Source organism: Triticum dicoccoides, unplaced genomic scaffold (genome assembly GCF_002162155.2).
Source record: "Triticum dicoccoides isolate Atlit2015 ecotype Zavitan unplaced genomic scaffold, WEW_v2.0 scaffold67196, whole genome shotgun sequence".
Taxonomy (NCBI): domain Eukaryota; kingdom Viridiplantae; phylum Streptophyta; class Magnoliopsida; order Poales; family Poaceae; genus Triticum; species Triticum dicoccoides.
Genome location: NW_021290774.1, coordinates 3,175 through 10,512, shown reverse-complemented (window position 1 = coordinate 10,512; position 7,338 = coordinate 3,175). Strand labels below are relative to the sequence as shown.

General features: G+C 43.2%; 1 pseudogene; it reads left to right on the top strand.

Annotated features, from left to right (window-relative positions):
• The first annotated feature begins 1,468 nt into the window (after positions 1–1,468).
• On the top strand, positions 1,469–5,114 carry LOC119347421 (annotated as a pseudogene).
• Positions 5,115–7,338: the final 2,224 nt, after the last annotated feature.

Sequence of the window (7,338 nt, the reverse complement as noted above, 5' to 3'; positions counted from 1 at the left end):
AGCGGTGGAGGTATGGATATATGTCATATTGGTCAGGCATCTATTAACTCCCCTAATCTTAAACGTGATTTAATTCTTAAAGATGTCCTTCATGTTCCACAAGCCGACAAAAACCTTGCATCTATGTCTCATTTGACTCATGATAATAATGTCTTCTTTGAAACTCATCCTACGTATTTCTTTATAAAGGATCGGGCAACGAGGGAACTCATCCATCGCGGTAGATGCATTGGAGGCTTGTATCCCATTACATCCGGAGCACTTAACCGAAAGCATCGTCGTCATCAAGTTTACTCCGCCGTCAAGCCCTCCTTGGCAAGATGGCATCAAAGATTAGGACATCCTTCGTCGATCATAGTCAAGCAAGTAGTGAATAAAGGCAATCTTCCATTGTCATCTAGTCAAAATATTGAGTCAGTTTGTGATGCTTGTCAATGTGCAAAGAGTCACCAACTCCCCTATCCTAGGTCAAATAGTGTGTCTAATGCTCCGTTGGAACTTATTTTTAGTGATGTATGGGGTCATGCAAGAGATTCTTTTGGAAGAAGAAAATATTATGTTAGTTTCATCGATGATTTTAGCAAGTTCACTTGGATATACTTGCTTAAGTTTAAGTCTGAAGTTCTCTCTGTTTTTCAAGAATTTCAAAAACTTGTTGAACGTCAATTTGACAGGAAAATCGATCATTATAGTCCAAAGTGACTGGGGAGGAGAGTATGAAAAACTCAACTCTTTCTTTCGCAATATTGGTATTGCTCATCATGTCTCTTGCCCTCATGCTCATCAACAAAACGGCTCTGCTGAGCGTAAGCATCATCATATTGTTGAGGTCGGTCTATCTCTTCTGGCTCATCTATCAATGCCACTCAAATATTGGGATGAAGCCTTTATTGCCGTCACTTATCTTATCAATCGTCTTCCTAGTAAAGTAATTGGTAATATTATTCCCTTGGAAAAATTGTTTCATCAAAAACCTGACTATAACTATCTCAAAATCTTTGGGTGTGCATGCTACCCCAATCTTCGTCCATACAACCGACACAAACTTGAATTCCGTTCCACTCAATGTGTTTTCCTTGGCTATAGTAATCTTCACAAAGGGTACAAGTGCCTTGAAGTTTCCACTGGACGCATATATATTTCTCGTGATGTTGTATTTGACGAAACAATATTTCCTTTTGCAAAGCTTCATCCAAATGCCGGAGCCCTACTTCGTGCAGAAATTGCACTTCTTTCTGACTATATTCCTAGTCTTGATCATGGGGGCGAGTTAAATAGTGCTGATCATATGACTAGTTCCAATGAAAAAGGAAATTTTAATTTTGGTGTTAAGTGTGCAGATTCAGACTGTCATTTTATGCAAGAGAATACAAACAAGGGCAGCAGATCCCAGGCTGATTTAGGTGGCAGCGAAGGTGCGCGATTCGAGGAGGATCCAGCCGACAGTGCGACAGGTGCGCGATCCCAGATGGATCCGAGCGCGCGGCATGCAGCAGCGGACGTGGTGGCCGACCGCCCCAACAGTGCGGGCCCCTCTACTCCAGCCAGCGTGGGCCAGCGCGCCTCGCCAATCGTCGCACACGCGCAGGACGGGCCAGCGGCCGGCCGAACGACCCACCTTGGGCCCAGCATAGACGGCGCGCCTCACTCGACCGTCCGGCTGGATAACGAAGGCGCCACGCGGTGCGCGCCTGCTGGCGCGGTAATCACGAGAGGGATTTCTGGCTCCCTGGTTCTCTCGGATCGGGAGCTGGGCGATGCAGGGGATCCGGCGGGATCTTCTGTGGCTAACAATTCTACTGCTGAACCAGCGCATGCACATGAACTTCCACATCGTCATACTAGATCCCAGTCAAGTATTGTCAAGGAAAAGGAGTACAAGGATGGTACCATAAGGTATGATAAAATGAAACGTGCTTTCCTTACTAGTATGGGTGAACCAACTCATTTGCATGATGCACTTGCTAATAAAGATTGGAAAGAAGCCATGGATAAGGAATATGAGGCACTCATGAAAAATAAAACTTGGCACTTGGTACCATCAGAAAAGGGCAAAAATGTCATAGATTGTAAATGGGTGTATAAAATTAAAAGGAAGTCTGATGGGAGCATAGACAGATATAAAGCTAGATTGGTTGCAAAGGATTTCAAACAAAGGTTTGGTATTGATTATGAAGATACCTTCAGTCCTGTTGTTAAAGCAGCTATTATTGTCTATTGCTGTTTCCAGAGGTTGGAGCTTAAGGCAGCTAGATGTTCAGAACGCGTTTCTTCATGATGTTCTAGAAGAAGAGGTTTTCATGCGACAACCACCAGGTTATGAAAATAAGAGCACACCTTATAATGTTTGCGAGTTAGATAAAGCTTTGTATGGTTTGAAACAGGCCCCAAGAGCCTGGTACTCAAGGTTGAGCACAAAGTTACAGCAACTCGGGTTTACACCGTCTAAACCTGATACCTCACTATTCTTTTACAATAAAGGCAATGTTACTATATTTGTTCTGGTATATGTTGATGATATAATTGTTGCTAGTTCAAGTACAGATGCTACTACCTTCCTGCTTAAGGATTTAAAGATGGAGTTTGCTCTTAAGGACTTGGGGGATCTTCATTACTTCCTTGGCATAGAGGTTAAGCAGTTGAAAGATGGTATACTTTTGTCACAAGAAAAATATGCAAATGACATTCTCAGGAGAGTAGGATTGGAAAACTACAAGCCTGTAAGTACACCAATCTCAACTTCAGAAAAACTCACAATCGACATTGGAGAGGCTCTTGGACCTAAGGATGCAACAAACTACATGAGTGTTGTAGGTGCATTACAGTATTTAACTCTTACACGTCCTGATATCTCTTATTCTGTGAACAAAGTATTGCAGTACTTACATGCACGAACTACTGTTCACTGGACTGCAGTTAAAAGAATTGTGAGGTATCTCAAATTTTCAGGAGAGCTTGGACTAAAAATTGTCAAGTCTCCTTCCATGCTTGTGTCTGCCTACTCTGATGCAGATTGGGCAGGGTGTGCTCATGACAGAAGGTCCATAGGTGGATTCTCTGTGTTCTTGGGTACAAATCTTATATCATGGAGTGCAAGAAAACAGGCTACAGTCTCAAGGTCAAGTACTGAGGCTGAGTACAAAGCTTTGGCAAATGCTACGGCTGAAGTCATGTGGATTCAGACTCTACTTTATGAGCTTAGAGTTGACACTCCACGAGCTGCAAGGTTATGGTGTGATAACATTGGTGCTACCTATCTTTCAGCTAATCCTGTTTTTCATGCACGTACAAAACACATTGAGGTTGACTTTCACTTTGTCCAAGAAAGAGTAGCTCGCAAGTTGCTTGATATAAGACTCATTTCTACTGGTGATCAACTTGCTGATGGCTTTACAAAACCACTTACTATGAGAAGGCTCGATGAGTTCAAGTACAATCTCAACCTTGGAGTTCCTTAGGTACAGATTGAGGGGGAGTGTTGAAATAGAGTTGTATAGGGATATGACTAGTGTTTGAATTGTAAACCTCTCCTATCCTTTCTTCTGCCTAACTCCTCCTCTACCGACGTTCTCTATGTATCTCTCGATCAAACTCTTGATCGATCATCTTGTAAGCCACGGCAACATCCATATAAATACAAGTGCGGCCCGAGAAAAGGGTTTAACGCTTCCCACATTATCTTACAGTGGATGCACTCACATATGTATATTTGGACGATAGTTAATAGTATCCATAAAATAGCACTTTTTGTGAGTTATGTATGTTAATTTTGACTAAAGATTTACATTGTCTTTGTATTGTCAAATAGCACTGCCATACAACCCTTTTAATTCTATATAAGGGGAGTACATCTTCTCATATCCTACACCAATATGTGGTTAGCCAACAGTACCCCTAAATCTCTAGTTTTCTGTAGATCCTTGTGCTTCCTATTTGTAGTAGTTAGTTTCTTCCCCTTTGTCCACATTAGTATGCCGAGGAAAGAGCGACGGTCAGGTGTGGCATACATCCATAATGACAAAGACCGTGATCTCACCTTCTACAAGCGACGTTCGGGTTTGTTCAAGAGGGTGACTGACATCTCTGCCCTCACTAGGGCTAGGGTTGCGGTCGTCCTAGAAACAAACAATGGAAAGATGCACTCATTTGGGACGCCATTGGCCGATCCCATTGTTGATGCTTTCCTATTTGGAACTCCACCAGCAGTTCCCTCCGCCGATGAGGCAACCACTGCTAGGATTGGAAGCCTACAAAATGAGGTGGCTCAGTTGGACATGGAGAACATGACCGAAGAAGACAAAAACCAACTTTCCATCCTTCGTATGAAAAATATCCAAGAAGAGAATCGAGGTATGGTGGCAAATCTCATCTTCACGAAGGAACAAGATCTCAGTCTTGAAGATCTGCTCTTCAGTGAGCTCTCTCGGGTCCAAAAAGACATTAGATTCCGACTACCTCCACTACATGGTCGTGAACACAAGACTGGTGGCACATGTGTTGCACAAGATCTGCAACTACCAAGTGTTCTGCCGGCAGATCATTTGGGTACTACTCATTTACTTATGCAGTCATCGTAGGCTCACAATCTCTCACAACTCCAGCTACCTTCAGATCCACTACCATCACAACCAGAACAAACTTCGGCACCACTTTTTCCTATGCAGGTACCACAAATGTTCCATTCTGCACCACCATCTTTAGCTCCACACTTGGCTTCCCATGTCCAACCCATACCAAATCAGATACATGAGCAAACTCCACCAGAGGAGTTGCATGTTCAGAACTATGAAAGCCCTTGCAACATAGTGCAACCACAACAAAATGATGCAAATCACGACTCAACATTTGGGCAGAATTTGGAGGACTCTCCACTATTGCTGTACTCGACTGGCAATGCTTTTTCTATTGATGATCCATTTAACACTGAACAATGGGATTATGCTCTATCAGATCAGTCATGCTACAATAGTTTCCTATGGATGGATGCTTCCTTAGGCTCTAGCGGTATGGATCTAGGGCAGTCTTCCATGGTAAATGGTGGATGGGTTGATGTGCCGCCCTCTTCCACTGGACAAGATATTGATATTCTTACAGACTATGGAGATCTGTTGTAGATGCTAGTTAGCGCTTCCATGTAAGAGCTATATTGAATAAAATATATTTATTTCCAAATTCATTATCCTTTGGACTACTATCTTAATTAGGATGTTTGGGAAAAATATGTATGCTCAGTGTTCCAAGTCTTGGTCCATGTCTCCATGATGTTTTTTCATTAGTACCTACAATTTTGTTGTTGTTGTTGTTTAGATCATTGTCATCTTAAGAATGAAGGAAGTGGAACATGTATTTACAACAATGCACCTCTTAGAATATTGTGAGGCAAACATTAGCGTGTCAACTAAACATAGAAGCCATGCTCATTAAATAATTAAATTAAAAGATAGCATCAGTCCAAACTTCAACTCAAGAGACTAGAATCCATTACTTTTTCTGGTTGCATAACACTACCAAGAACAACAACTACATCTCATATATGAATTAATGAATATGACAAATCAAGGTTTTCTTAATAGACATGAATACGCCTTATCAAGAAATTAGAACCACGGTAGACACGTGAAGAGATGGCGGCTCATAGTCACTCTTGCCATTGCTACTACTGCTGCTACTTCTATTGTCAATCAACATTGGGTCATGTGCAATCTTACTCTTGGCTGGACCCCGTCTCTTCCTCCGAAAATATTGTAATCAACCAAAACAAAGCAACAAATTCAATATCTGTTTGCATATGCTACATGAGATTACAGATAATCTGAGGTATGGAACGTCCTTTTATGAGAATGACCAAAAATTTCCTTACTTTATAGGTAATAGTAATATATAGTCCTTTGGACTACCACTTCATACCGAGAGCCTGGAGGCTTTACCTGCTCATTCTCCAAACCGCCGTTGTTGACCAAAGTGAGCTTTGGATGCCGAAACGCCGTCTTCTCCCCATCTTGATCTTGGCAGACTCGAGGGAACTCACTGGTGTCCATCCCTTCCTCTGGAAAATTAGTTAGGAAACAAAGTCAGAGTACTCATTGTTATGACCATAAACCTCAATCGCACAATAATTTTTATTACTAAATTTTAACTAGTGATGTAGAAATAAGTAGCACTAGTAGTTACTAGTCAGTTCGACAATGACAGAAACAAAACCTCTCGCAACGACATGCTAAAGATGGATCGCGCAATGCTGACTCAGAGAAAAATAGACAATCTAGCATGCAGTACACATGTCCTGCGTCTACTCGCTTAATTTAAAAAGCACAACAGGGAGTTTCAGCAAACTTTATACTATCCAAAAAGAGAGAACAGCAAAAATGAATATCTTAGGAAACAACCAGACGAACACACATCAGCGCTAGCAATCAGAGAAAACGGTATGATATTTTCTTCTTTGTTTTCTTCTGTAGAATCGACAATCTCCTTCTCTTTTTCTGTGTGCAGGAATCACTTCTCGCTAAAAGTTACTACCATAAATAAATAAAATTGACCAAAGATAACTGGAAAAACGAAATAGCATGAAAAAACCTCAAGAAATCCTTGCATAATAAACAAATTTTGCAATAATATTTAGTTGACGCTACAATACCAATGAGCACTAGGACAAAAAAGAAACGTAAGCAAACTGTCTGTAATTTGTCAGGCAGTTCGACAAGGTACTCTGAACACTGAAGCTAGCTTGGAAAAGGCAGAATGAAGTGCTTAAAATCAGCGCTAGCAATCAGAGAAAACGGTATGACATTTCAGCCCGCGCTTTTCCCCACCAAACCACCTCCCCTCTCCTCCTTGCCCCGCTGCCGCCCAAGATTCCGGCGAAAGTGGCCGGCCGGAGCACGCCGAAAGGCCTCCACACGAACGAGGTTGCCCTCCGCCGCCCCTCCCTCTCATCCTGCGTCGGCGGGCCGGGACCTTGCGGATCTGCGGCGCTTCATCGCGGGCGGCTGGGTTTGGCTTTCCCGGCCGCTGGCGGCTGCACCAAGCTATGGAATGGTTGGGGAGCAGCTCGCGCAGCCCCGGCAAAGGCTCATCGCCGCATGCAGGTGCGGGTTCGTCCGCTCGCCGCCGCCGACAGTTTGCCCGCATGGATTCGGCCGGCCCTCGCGCAGAGGACCTGTGACTCGCTGATGCCGCTCATACAGTGCGACAACTGCCAGCGGACAGTGCCGAGGCTGACTTCGGGCACGCCGAAGCACCCCGGATACGTGTTCTTCAAATGCGAAAACGACGGGTACGTGTTGTTTTACATTCGGCTCATTTCGATAGCTAATTATGTTTGCTCATTTCGAACAT